This window comes from Pseudopipra pipra, chromosome 2 (assembly GCF_036250125.1).
Source record: "Pseudopipra pipra isolate bDixPip1 chromosome 2, bDixPip1.hap1, whole genome shotgun sequence".
Lineage (NCBI taxonomy): Eukaryota > Metazoa > Chordata > Aves > Passeriformes > Pipridae > Pseudopipra > Pseudopipra pipra.
The window spans coordinates 87,118,450-87,131,503 of record NC_087550.1 but is presented as its reverse complement, the minus strand read 5'-3'; the positions used below and the strand labels follow the sequence as shown (position 1 = coordinate 87,131,503).

At 43.4% G+C, this 13,054-nt stretch overlaps 1 long non-coding RNA gene across 1 annotated transcript in view; it reads left to right on the top strand.

Annotated features, from left to right (window-relative positions):
* Positions 1-6,244, top strand: part of LOC135410003 (uncharacterized) — a 53,098-nt gene extending 46,854 nt beyond the window's left edge. Inside the window, exon 5 of the long non-coding RNA XR_010428473.1 lies at positions 6,052-6,244. This is a non-coding gene — a long non-coding RNA (uncharacterized LOC135410003). The remainder of the gene's footprint in view (positions 1-6,051) is intronic.
* The last annotated feature ends 6,810 nt before the right edge of the window (positions 6,245-13,054 follow it).

The following is a 13,054-nucleotide window of genomic DNA, read 5'->3' as shown; positions in this document are numbered from 1 at the left end:
CTTACTAAAATAAGAGCGGAATAATGAGAAGTAAAATAAATCTTAAAAATATCTTCCCCCACCACTCCCTCCTTCCAGGGCTCTACCTCCTCTCCTCCCACTGCTGCATGGAAACAGGGAATGGGTGTTACGGTCAATCCATCACACGTTGTTCCTACTGCTTCTCAGGGAGAAGAGTCCTTCCCCTGCTTCAGCGTGGAGTCCCTCCCAAGGGAAATATCCTCTACAGACTTCTCTAATGTGAGTCCTTACCACAGACAACAGTTCTTTATGAAGTGTTCCAACATGGGTCACTTTTCCACGGGGTGCAGTCCTTCCAGCACAAGCTGCTCCAGTGTGGGTCCCCCATGTGTCACAAGTTCTAACAGTAAACTGGCTCCAGTGTGGGCTCCTCTCCTCACGGGTCAGCAGGTCCCTGCCAGGACCCTGCTCCAGCTTAGGTTTCTCATGAATTCACAGCCTTCTTTCAGGCATCCACCTGCTCTGGCATGGGCTCCTCCACAGGCTGCAGGTGAATCTCTGCACCTGCATGGTCCTCCATGGGCTGCAGGGGCACAGCTGCTTCACCATGATCTGCACCATGGACTGCAGGGGAGCCTCAGCTTCGATGCCTGGAGCACCTCCACCCCCTCCTTCTTCACTAACCTTGGTGTCCACATTGTTGTTCATATGTTCTCACTCTGTTCTTGTCTGGCTGCAATTACTGGGCAATAACTTTTTTCCCTTCCTAAATATGTTATCACAGAGGCATTCCCATCATTCCTGATTGGCTCAGCCTTAGCCAGGAGCCAGTCTATCCTGGAGCTCTGCTGGACTTGGGAAAACTTCTGGCAACTTCTCACAGAAGCTGCTCCTGTACAAAAGGAGCTACAAAAGGAGCTAGTTGTGAATATAGAAAGGAGATACTTATCATAATATCACCCACAGATTTGTCAATGTTTCCTCAGGATTGCTACAAAATCCTGGCTACAAAAACCTGGCCAAGAAAACCCAGTGCAGCTCATGGTAGAATTTTAAACTTGCCAGCTGCAAAATGCACCACTCTTGTTGATAGAATCAACCTCCACCCATACTTGCTCCTATGATTCTTACTGCTCTTCGTGTTTAAAGATGGTTTTTGTCACTGGGATATGTTTATTTCAAAGCATTTGATGAGATTGGTTTCATGCAGATTAGCATAATTATTAGAATGGTGCTTATTTTACTAATCTCTATTATGCAACTGTTCATTCTTGATCATTAATAATCATTTCCTTTTGATAGAAACACTTCCACAGCAACCAATTATAGTGCTTTGTGCAAACAGAGGATTATGAATTCCAATGGGGAATAAACAGCAAGAGCAGTGGAATTTTAAAAACAAAGAGCTTGTTTTCATGCAAATGCAGAAAATTATATTCTGGAGAAGCAAAAATTCCTTCCAATTAGAATGTTTTTCAACAATTTCCATAAAATGCCTAAATTAAGAACTTAGCACTTGCTGGAGCAGTACATCTCATCTGGTGTTCTCCCTCCGGCAGCAGCCAATGTCAGAAACATGTAATCACAACTCCTCCCCAGAACCAGTTTCCCTGAAAAGGCTCATCTGATGTCATGTCTAGTCCCGTCTGCCTAATTAGGCAGGACTCCAGCCATCTCCAAGAAGTGTTTTTTATTGAGCACATAGAGCTGAAAGAGGATGCCCTTAGTTATTTGCTTCCCGGTTATCTTTGGCAGTGTAAAAGCTGGAGCAAATGGTGTCTCTGTGCTGCAAATACTTAGGTGTATGATTAATGCTGTGCACTTGACGAGTGTTTTTGTGTCTAACGATAAGCAGAGGACAAAGAATTTGCAGCACCTGGTACACACTTGCTCTTTGCTCTACAAAGGGTGGTCTATCTTCGAGAAGTGAACTTTGCAGTTTCTTTTAAACAGCTGATGATACGTAGGCTTAAACTGGAATACTATATATAGTACTCAGGTCAAAATCTTCAGATTAGAATAAGATATATTACAAAAATATTTAATTTTTGTTTTATCAATCAAGAAATTTCCTCTGCATTTGCAACTCCATTTTAGTATTTATATAGTGGGATTTTTTTCCTGAACAAATACAGCCTTGTACCCCCTATCTACAATAATGATTGATTCAAATAAAATTTCTGTCAGCGAAAACAATTTCAAGGGTAAATAGCAATTTGCTAGCGTATGCTTTAAATAAGCTTTATTTTGTTGATGTTGTATGTGGTTATTTGGGAAAGACATTTTATTCCCTAAGAATCAGCTTGTGTTGTGAGGAAACTTGATCACCTCACAAAAGCAGACGTGGGGTTACTTTATGGTAGAAAAAAGAGAGTACAACTGTCTCATGGGCCCATTTGAAAGACACAGAGAGCCAAATCAGAGAGGGTCCATTCTCCAAAGGTCAGCTGTGCTCCTGATGTCTGGAGAGCTAACAGATGCTTCTCTGCTGAGATGAATTTCCCTCAATTTCAAAAAACAATTTAGGGTGGTGAGGCAAAGCGAGTATGGCACAGCATATAGATGATTTCTTCTTTGAGATGAATCTGTGGATTTCTTGTGCGGTCTAAAGAAAATTACTTAAAAACGAAAAGGACCAAACCCCCCACTGTGGCAGAAGTTGTGTGTTATGGGCTCTGTGGGGTGCAAGTACAAGGTACCAGGAGGGCTAAGCCATGAACCACTCACGCAGCCCCATGAAGACTGTGTTACATGAAAAGATGGCCCTGAGGTGTGCTGGAGGTCAGCAGGGATGTGCCTGGGACCTGGTCAGCGTTGCTGGAGTGTGAACCCTTTGCTGGGGTATAGGACAGCCCAGTGCACTCCTGAGTGAGCCTGGAAAGACAAGCCTGGAGTAGTCCCTGGATGTTGCTGCTCCTCAAAGCACAGGTGCTGGACTAAAAGCAGTGCAGGAGCGTGCTCAGTAGGTGAGGGTACCAGGGCTAAGAGACCTTGAACTTTTAAACACTGTTATGGTTTGAGAACCCCAAAAATCCAACTCTCTAGTCCTAGCCCCCTCCCACATCTCAACCAAGTGTGAGATGGTTTCCAGACACCACACAAGACTCAAAATGGGGGAAAGGGAATATATTACAATGACTGTACAAAATAAATACTACAATACATTATATACAATCTTAATTATCTCTACCATGACATAAGTATTTACAAGGGATCAAATGTCTTCTCCCCTGCAAATAAAAGTCCAAGAGGGAAGAAGGAAAAGATCCTTTTCTACTCTCAGAGCAGCAATGTCTCTAAGGCAGCAGGTTCTCTTCTTCTCATGCAGCAGCATCTGTATCTGGATCTCTGCCAGTACACATGAGGGGTATCCAAGCCCCTTGGCCCGTCGTCTTCAAGCAAGGGTCTTCTCTTCTGTGGACTGCATAGCAGGGACAAAACTCGCTTCACCACGGTCATATCATTGGGTGTAAGACCCTCATGAAGGTCCCTTCCTCAGGGAATTCACCCCTGAGTCAGAACATCTCGGGTGGCTTTTAGTTGAAGGCCTTTGCCTCAAGAGTTCTACCAGAGCTCCTGTGCTCTGTCTCAAGCAGTGGGGGGGACCAAGGTCACCCTCTCCACATTCCTTTGGCCATCCTGGTCCAGCTTTCCAGGAAGCTTTGAGCTTTTTCAGCTCCTCTGCAGTGCATGTTGCACTTCACCCCTCCCTTCTAGGAGGTGAGGGGTCTCCAAGGAGTTTAGGGTCTTTTGGTTTCAGTTCTTACCCCAACTTCCTCTCTTTCTGCTGCTAGGTCTCTCTCGGCTCTCTCAGACAACTCTGTGTCTTCTTTGGTTGCATGCTGTTTGCTGCTGCTTCTCTGGTTCAGTTCTTATCTGTTGGCTTTTAGCCATAGCCTCTGTTCACTGCTGTCTCTGCCGCTGCTTTTCAGTATCTCTTGCTGCGGCTTACAGTGGAGAAACATCCCCCAGCTCATAGCTACAGATACATAGTCCAGCTTAACACTATTCCAAGTCTCTGTAGCCCCCCTGCCGGGGGCTGGGGGGGCCCAGCCCCCAGTGGGGGCTCCTGCTGTTTCTCCTCGTGGCTTCAAAATACGGCTACTTCTTCTACAACAACTACAACTAACCTTCTCTTCTGTTGTGATATGTTTATATTTTGCAGAAGCGCTCATTGGGTAAAACCTCAAAACTTCAAGGGTCACCACCCCCTGGGGTTTTACCGTTTTATAACTGCAGGGGGAAAACTGTTTCCCCCCATCATATGTTGTGAAGTTGCAAAAGGAGCAAAAACCTCATGGGTCCCACTTATCCCAAGTGTAGCATGGCTGAAATCAGAGTGCTTGGCCTCTTGGTTTTGATTTCCCTCATACGACAATGTCACAGCTGCCTCTTAACTGCCTGGATTTATTAACCTTGTCAGTTTTTCTCATCTATCCAAAGGAATTCAGGGAACTTAAAAACCAGAACAACCACTTGGTCTGTAAAGTAACTGTGTCTTAACCTGCCAGCCCTGACTGTACAGGGCAGACTTGGAATTTCACAGCCACCTCTGCCTCATCAAGGGATTCTAGTAGCAGTAATTGAAATACAGGTGTGTTTTCCCCTCAAAAAAATCCCTCTGAAAAATTCCTTTACAATTTCTATAATTATTCTGTTTGATAGGCTCTGATTCTCTCTGTTAGGATGGCTCTGCTTTTCCCATAAGAGAGCACCTCATCCTGATCTAGCTGAAGTCAAGGGCGTTTTTGGCACTCATTGTGATGGGAGCAGATGCAGACTTGCAGAGGGTTCTGTTTGGGGACCTTGCAGTTCAGCAGGGCTTGCCTTGGCTGCGTGGTGTTTTTGCCTCAGAGGAGTTGCTTTAGTAATGCAAATGGTCCCTTCTATTTCTTCTAGAGCAGCAGTGTCAGTAAGGTCAACTCATGTCATTCTGGGACATCTGGTGACAAAATGCTGACTTAGGAGCAGGACTAGTCCCCAGGCACAGATGCTTTAGTATGATTTGCAAGCCTGGCACACATCTGCAGGTTGTGCCTTAGCAGCAAGCAGACAGTGTGCACAAATAAAAAGCAAAGGTTTTTATTTTAAAATTTCCCCCCCTTTCTTTTGTTTCCTCCTTCTTCACTTAAGTCTTTTAAAAGAGGCTACTGCTTTTAAGCCCAAATTGGTTTGTACTTCTTCATAGGAAGGCATTTCACTGTCAATGTTGGTAGCTGCTGGGCTGGCCATGGCTTTTTTCCACCTCTGCTTGCTGTTCTGCAGTGGCCCTAGTAGCCCTGTGTCAGGCTATTCATGAAACTATTTTGTTTCTCCTCAAAGCAATTGGAGATTTTAACTTTTGCCTTTTATTCACTCATTAGAAAAATTCTTGACAACCCTAAAGCTCTTCCACCTCTTGCTATATCTGGAAGTTTCTGGCAGCTTGGTTATGATGCTGACTCGAAGAACATGCTCACGGGACTAAAAGCCACCACATTTTCTTCTTCACACTTATTCTCTGTAGGAGCAGGGAAATATCTTATGTGCCATGCATGAACGGGGCTCTCAGGAAACCCATAACTGCAGGAGAAGAGGATTCTATGAGTACAGTTTGACCATCCCATCTTCACCTACACATGCAGAACCTAGTGGACAGTGTTGTCTACTGATGAGTAAATTAGTCACTGTCAGCCATAAAGACACTCCATCTGTGTCTTTACACAGGACTGTGGAATGGGGGGCATCTTCTACTGTGACCTATGTCTTATTTAATAGCTGTTTGTGTTTGTTTTCAACACTTTTTTATTTTAGTAATTATGCTGCATTGTGGGCAGTGATAATTTGATCTTGAAGTTTCAACAGCACAAAAGAGATCCCATACTGGAGCTGAAACTACAAATAAAGAGCTTGATCTTTTCCCACTGCTGGAACTTTTTTTTCCTGATTTTGCATTATTATTTACTTCCTGCCCTTTTGACTCTCGCCAGGGATAAACCTACTGACCTCATCAGCAGATGTATTTTTAGATGTATTGTTTCTAGCCAAAAGGTTGCAACAGAACAGGCTGCTAGCACTTGTTACTTTGAATTTGTGCTTTTTATGTTTCAGAATACAAATAACTGCAGCCTTCAGCGCCTTTGAAGGAGATGGCCTTGCTGCTCTTCTATTGCTCTTTTACGGACTGCCTTGACAGATGAAAGTTATCTCTGCCAATGAAACAATCTTGGGTTTGGCCACTTTTGATCTGTAACATATTTGATATTGTTTATAACACTCCTAAATAAACAAAATTATTAGCCTGGATTTGACTTCCTTTAAAACAGAAGCAAATACTGTGTTACATGGAAATACATGTTTAATAATTAGTACTTCTTATGCAGCATCACAGAGCCATTCACTGTCAGAATGCACATTGGCTCTGCTCATGCCTCATGGTTAACCTGTACATTTTGTCACTTGAGTGAGAATGCTACAATACAAAATGTGTCTGTAAAGCTGTGATACCAGCTCATTCCTGGACCTCATTCTCCAAATCACAATTAATTTTGAGTTATGTTTGTTTAGGGAAAAAAAAAGGTGGAAAGAATTGAGAAGCTATTGTAGAGGGTCTGTTTGTTTAATACTCTTCTGCAACCTGGTGGGATAGACCACTGATAGCTATCCATACACCATACCCTCCCCTGTTCTACTGCTTTGTTGACCATAAAAGCATGCCTCTAATTTCCCACAAAAATGTCACCAGGCGGCTGTATCTGTCAGCTGTATGTTAGGAGGTGTTTTGGGTAGGGGACAGCTCTTGGCTGACCAAGGCTGTCACATGATGTCTGCATGCCAGGCTCCCCTATGATAGTGTAACTGTGGCTGCAAAGTTAATGGGAACTAGGAGTAATGTCTTTCAAACTACCAGGAACAACAACAGGACAAAAATTGTGACAGAACACAAAGTGGAGGGCACAAAATCATTTAGAAACTTAGAATGCTGTGGGATTTGGCCCTTTAACATAATTAACTTTTCTCTGACCTCTGTTCCAGGGTTATTTAGTTCTGGTATTTTCAATAGTAAAATAGAGCATTTTTGTAGAATAGGGGCCACTTAAAAATAATGAGGGGCAGCCCTCAAATAGTTACACTGAACAACAAATGAAAAAATGCACTAGCTGATGGTTTTGTGGACACATGTGGACAAACACCTCCCTCTCTTCCTCTTCAGGGCTGAAGTCTCCTTGTGCTGGGTGACCCCATCGTTGATGTTCCAGGTGCAATGAAAACACACTTTTGGGCACACTTCTTGTGGTTTTGGGCATCTCTCTCCTCCAGCTTTCCCAAGGTGTGCAAGGTTTAAAGGTAAGGTAATGGAGGATGACCAGTGAATGCTGTGCCACCTCCTGCTGGCCCAGTCCCAAGCCCTTGGTGCATCCCAACAGCATCTCTATTTGAAAAAACTGCTCCTGGGGCACAGCAGAGGGAAATTGGGTTTGTCTCAAATGGGGAGGCATGTCCTACACACCTGGCCCAAGTACCAGCCTACGGCAACCTTGAAAAGGAGGTAGGAAGCGCTCTAGGCCACTTCTGCCTTGTCAGAGATGACCTGTGTTCTAGTTAGGTAGGGCAGTCATGAGGACGCTGTGAAAAGCAGCATCATTTTCCATGCAACTTCACTGCCTTCTCATTCCCTCTGTCTGCTGTGGAGAGAAATTCACTTGGCTACGTTGTAGATGGTGTTATATATAGCCCAAACACTTATTGCCTCTACTTATATGGATACTTATTGTGCAGCAAAGAAAAACAGTGGAAGTAATTAATGCTGGAGCCCCAGTCCTCTTACGAAAAAATCAATAAAGAGTTTTCCTTGCTGTGTTTCCAGGTAAGAGAAGAGAGGACAATCTTCATTACAACTGACAGTTCCCTTCCCTAGAGCAGAAAGGTCTTCCCTTATATCTAGCAAAGAGAATACAGTGTTTTGCACCTGCCAGATGCTGTTGCTATGGCAATTGAACTTCGCACTTACATCGGAGCAGCAAAGCCCCAGGAGTAGGTACAGAACAAACACAGCAGAAAGTGTGCTCTGCTGGGGGCTGCTAGGTGGCTCAGGACTTTGCCTCACTGTTTCCCCATCCAAAAGATGGGTAATTTAACTTTTTAAACAAATTTGGAACGAGCTTCCATTGAGCAAATGATGCTGGCTGGGAATCTTCTTGCCAGTGGATTGTGTTTGGGCTGCTTGCCCCTGGTTTGGGGTGCACAGGTCTGCAGGAGCTGAGCGTGCCTTTGGGGCCCTGCCAGCCAGGGCTGCCCTGATGCCTTGCACTGTGGTGGGGCTGCCCCTCCTTGCAGCCTGTCCCCTCCTGTGGCCAGACATATGGGTCATGGTTAGGCAGCTGTAGGCTTTTTAAAGCACTCATCATTTCCCTGAAGTTCACTGGTGCCTTCGCTGGTGCCTAAATATCCACAAGTTACCCTTGTAGGTGGTCCAAATCCACCCCAGAGTGCCCAGGGACCATTGGGCAATCTAGCCCCAACACCTAATTTCACAAATGTCCCAAGCAAATGAACATTTTGGCTGAGGACTTGGTCATCAAATTTAATTCCAGAATGACTTTTCATTGTTCAGACACAATTAACAAGTTAGGAAGTGTGTGTGGTGTAATGAGCACCCGGAGCTCCTTCTTGGCTCAGCTGCTGCTTTGCTATGAGACTACCACATAAGAGGATATGACAGATTGACCTTAATCATTGATTGGTGCCCCATCCTGCCAGGCATTGCATACACTAAGAGAGACCTCAAGAGAAATCCCTGTTTATCAGTATACTTCTGGTAATGAGAGAGGGTTATAATGTGGTGGGAGGTGCAGCTAACAACTGCAGAGTTCTGTGCACTCACTGGAAGAAAGGAACTTCATTTGCACCAAGTGTTATTCTTGTTAAAGGATAATTTTCTATGGAAAATAAACCCCAAAGCTCACAGAAATGTTATAGGTGAGACATTTCATTAGGAGAAATGATTGAACGAATTAAATACTAATCAAGCAAGCTCTGAAGCAGTATGCTACAATCTTTAGCCTCTAGGACCTTGAAGAACTGGCTTTCTTAAAATTTCTACTTCAGAAAATAAAAAATGGGTGATGGAAAAAGTCTTCTGCTTTAAACTACATACTCCTAACTCTGTTACAGTCTAATTACCTTGAGTGAGAGTCATGCAATTTAATGTCAGTGTCTACATCTCACTTAGCATGTTCATTTCAGCTACTTTTTCCAGGTTCCTTTTCTATTTGATGGAGAGACGCAGTCATTCCTCTCATCTTGAGGCAGACATCTAAACTTTATCTGATGAATCTGACAAGTGCATGTTTCTCTCCCTGTTTCCCAGGTGGAACTGGTGCCACTGGAGATGGGGACAGTCTGCACTGGACATTTTTGAGCTTAGATATGCCCCATTTCTAAGCTTAGAAATGAAAGACGGATCTCACCTTCCAGATCAGCAGAGAAGCAGTGTGGCAGACAGTCAGGCAAGGCTGAAGTCCAGCCATGCTTACCATGTTTCCTTGAAGGAAGGTTGTGCTTGAATGCTTGTGGTAGCATAGCATGAGATAAACTAAAGGAGTAAGTGGGGTGAGCTCTTGCTACCTGAGCAAGCTATCCCAGCTCCCCCCCAACACAGGAGAAAATGTTTCTGGTTCTTTTCCTGCTGTGTTGGTCCTGTCTAGTAACACTGTACTTTGTGCAGTACTGTTTCTTTCTGTGGGTCTCCAGGAAAAGAATTCTTCTAGCATCTCAGAGAGACTGTCACAGAGCAAATAATAAACTGCTCTGTTTGGGTAATTATAACAAAATCAATCCCTTGTATGGCAGTGATGCCTCAGAATTTTTAGGATTTTTAGCTTTTTGTAGATTTTAAAGTACCTGCGTAGTAAATACAGGTTTTTAGTATAGTTGCATAGTCTCTTATACTTTAGAATAGTAGTTAACACTTACCAAACCCTATTCCCCCATTTGATATCAAATTTTCTAAATTCTTTAGGCTTGTTTAGGCTCCTTTCAACCAGGACGATTGTAAACACATTCTGTTTAAGAACATACACACCCCAGGCCTGAACAAAAAGATACCATAGTCAAAGCAACCTTCAAGCCCGGAACCTTGGAGAAGCTCCAAAGACAATACATGGGTGAAGAAGAGGAAGATAAGGAAGAAAGGGGTCTTAGGACCTCTAACTCAATTCAGGGAAGGCGTGCCAAGCGGGTAGATTTGGGGAGGATCTGGGGGGCGGATAGTTCTCGGATTGGATGGATAGTACTATAAAATTGTAGAACCACTGGACAGGTGCGCATGCCTTTGTACTCCTTATGCCAGAAGGCCTTTGTTAAAGACCTGCACTATATCTCATCTATACTAAATTCACCTGGAGGCTTTTTACTCCTGATCTTTTGGCAACAGCAGGAAGATGGTAACATGCTCAATGGCTGAAGGAAGAATCTTCCCTACTCATCTTTAGCTCTGTATTTTAATCAAACAGGCCACACAGCTTTGAATTAACTCCCAGAAAATGCCACAGGAGCAGGGCTGAAGCAGAGGTTAGTCTTAATAAAGGATCAGTCAAGAGTTGGTTGGAGCTCGGTGGAGCTGCCACTTGTGAACCTTTGATGCCCTGGCATCAGTGCATGCAGCAGGCAAGGACAGACATCTGGACTTTTTCACCAGTGAAGGGGCCAGACAGGTCAGTGAGGGATGTGCAAGTGCACTGAGAGAGGGACATGGTTTTTTTTAAAACATTTGACTCCCCACTTCTCCCCCCGAGGTAAGTGTGGCTTACGCTTCACCTCCCATCCATACACCAGTTTCCCTTCAAAGTGAACATATTGTACTCTGCAGAGGCGGACAAATTGCTGAATTTCATTTCACTCCTTCAATCTGCTTAATGAATAACAATGAGTTTGTAGGTTTCACTGGGTTCCAGCACTGAGCTGAAATTTGCATTAGCAGGTTTTCAGACCTCACTTGAATTTGGTTCTGCCTGGATCACCTGCCTCTTGCCTGTCCTTGAATGGCTAGCTTCTGTATTCCTGAACTAAACCAGCCATTCCACTAAAAGGCATAAAGAAATAGTCCAATCGGAAGTTCTTGAAAGAGACTTATTATGCCAGAAGTTACTGCGTGGACAGATTTTGCTCTTCTGGTAGTTAATATGACTCATTTTGGAATTGGATAATTGCTATATGGTGGTGAATTCACCACTTCAAAAAGAGATGCGGATGTGTTTATGTGTGTTGCAGGGCATTAGGGTGTACTAGCCATCAAAAGAAAGTATATCTTCAGTCTACTACTTTGACTCTTTTCCTAGGGGTAACCCTCTGTTCTATAAATATAAAAGAAGGCACTAAAAGCCCAGTCATATGTTGGTGGTCTTTTGGATCCTGACCACCATTCGTCCTGGGCAGGTGAGCTCTGTTAGTTCTGTCCAGGAAAGGGTAAAGGTCCTTGCAGAAAGGACCCAAATACACATGGCTAGGTGCATGACTAAAGTAAAGACACAGTATTTGCAATGGAAAAACCCAGACTCTGGCAAGGCTTGTTGTGGTCATCCATGCTGAATCTGCAGTGAAGACATATGATCAGGGTAAAGCTGGAAAAGGATTCTAAAATAATCCTCTTGCCCTCAAGAGCAATTCTATGCTTTCTGGTTATCTTGTATTTTAAATGTGCTTAGATAATATGATACTAAAATACATGTATTCATAAACCTTTTTCTCTTAGAGATTCTAGCAAATATATCTTTAGAACTAAATTCTCGAGCAAATCAGGACCAGGCTGCTTTAGAACTTTCCAATGGCATGCACTGGCTACAAGAGCAGATTAACTATTCCTGAGGTGGAGACAGAAGGTAAAACTTCCATCCCATGTGTTTTCTGTGGGGTGAGAAAATGCAAATGTCTGAAGATTATAGGGATGCTAGCCTGCCTGAAGACCCAAGCTTCTCCTAAGACTTAATCTAAGTCCTAATAATCTAGGACTAATCTAAATCCTTCAAATCACAAATGAATCCCACTGAACTTGAGTCCTTCAGAGACAAAATCCCATTTCTTGAGTCTTTCTCATATTCCAGACAGACATTAGTTTTGGAAATTTTCAAAACTGATCCAGGCAAGACCTTAAACAATGTGTTGAAGTTACCTTGTTTGGAGCGTCATTTTGGACTAGATGACCTCTAGAAATCCCCTTCGAACTAAATTTCCAAGTTAAGCTACCTTTTTCTGCAGGGGATTCTTCCCAGACAGTTTCCATCTTTCCTGAAACACAGTGTACATACACAGACATTGAACTACAGCTTGGCTTTGAACAAAAGTTATTTTTGATGTTTTATAATCCTGTTCATGCACCTCAGTATTATCTTCATATAACAGTTCTGCCTCATGTTCAGCCTATGATGGATGCAGTACAACCCCTACATCCTTTCCTGTACAGCTCTTATTGGGTTTTTCCTAACACAGTAGGTCCCTAGTTGAATATTTTTGTATACCTGATCCAACTTGCATTTATGTCACTGAATTTTGTGCTATTTTTCAGCCTTCATCTTCTGTTTGTTGAGATAATTTTAAATGCTAACCCTATCTTTTGATGTACTTTCACATCAAAGTCCTCTCAAAGCTTGGTATTTACAGATTAAATAACTAGGAGGTTATTAAACATTTCCTGATCTCTCTCTCAGTTCCAACTTCTTGTTACAAATAAGCCACAGAGGGAACATGAAAGACCAAAGAAAGATATTAATTTGCTATTGGATACTACTTCTGAGCTACATTTTCACTGAGAAAAATAGAATCCTTGGTTATGTTCACCCCCAAAGGCAGTGTCATGCCCCAGAGCATGAGATAGCTGAAATCCTACCAGGATGATGGGTCATATCCCGAACCAAGCCAGCTATCACACTTGAGACACACAGTGCCCTACTGAAGAGCACAGTACAGACGGAGCAGCATGCCTCGGGGGAATTAGCCTGGCACTTGCAGCACAGTGCTGAAAAATGCATGTTAACATCTTCTGTTGAGCTGCTGCCTTCCTTCAGAGAGTCACACTGCCCACCTCCTCACACCGCAGTGTGTTTTGGCCATCTCTGTG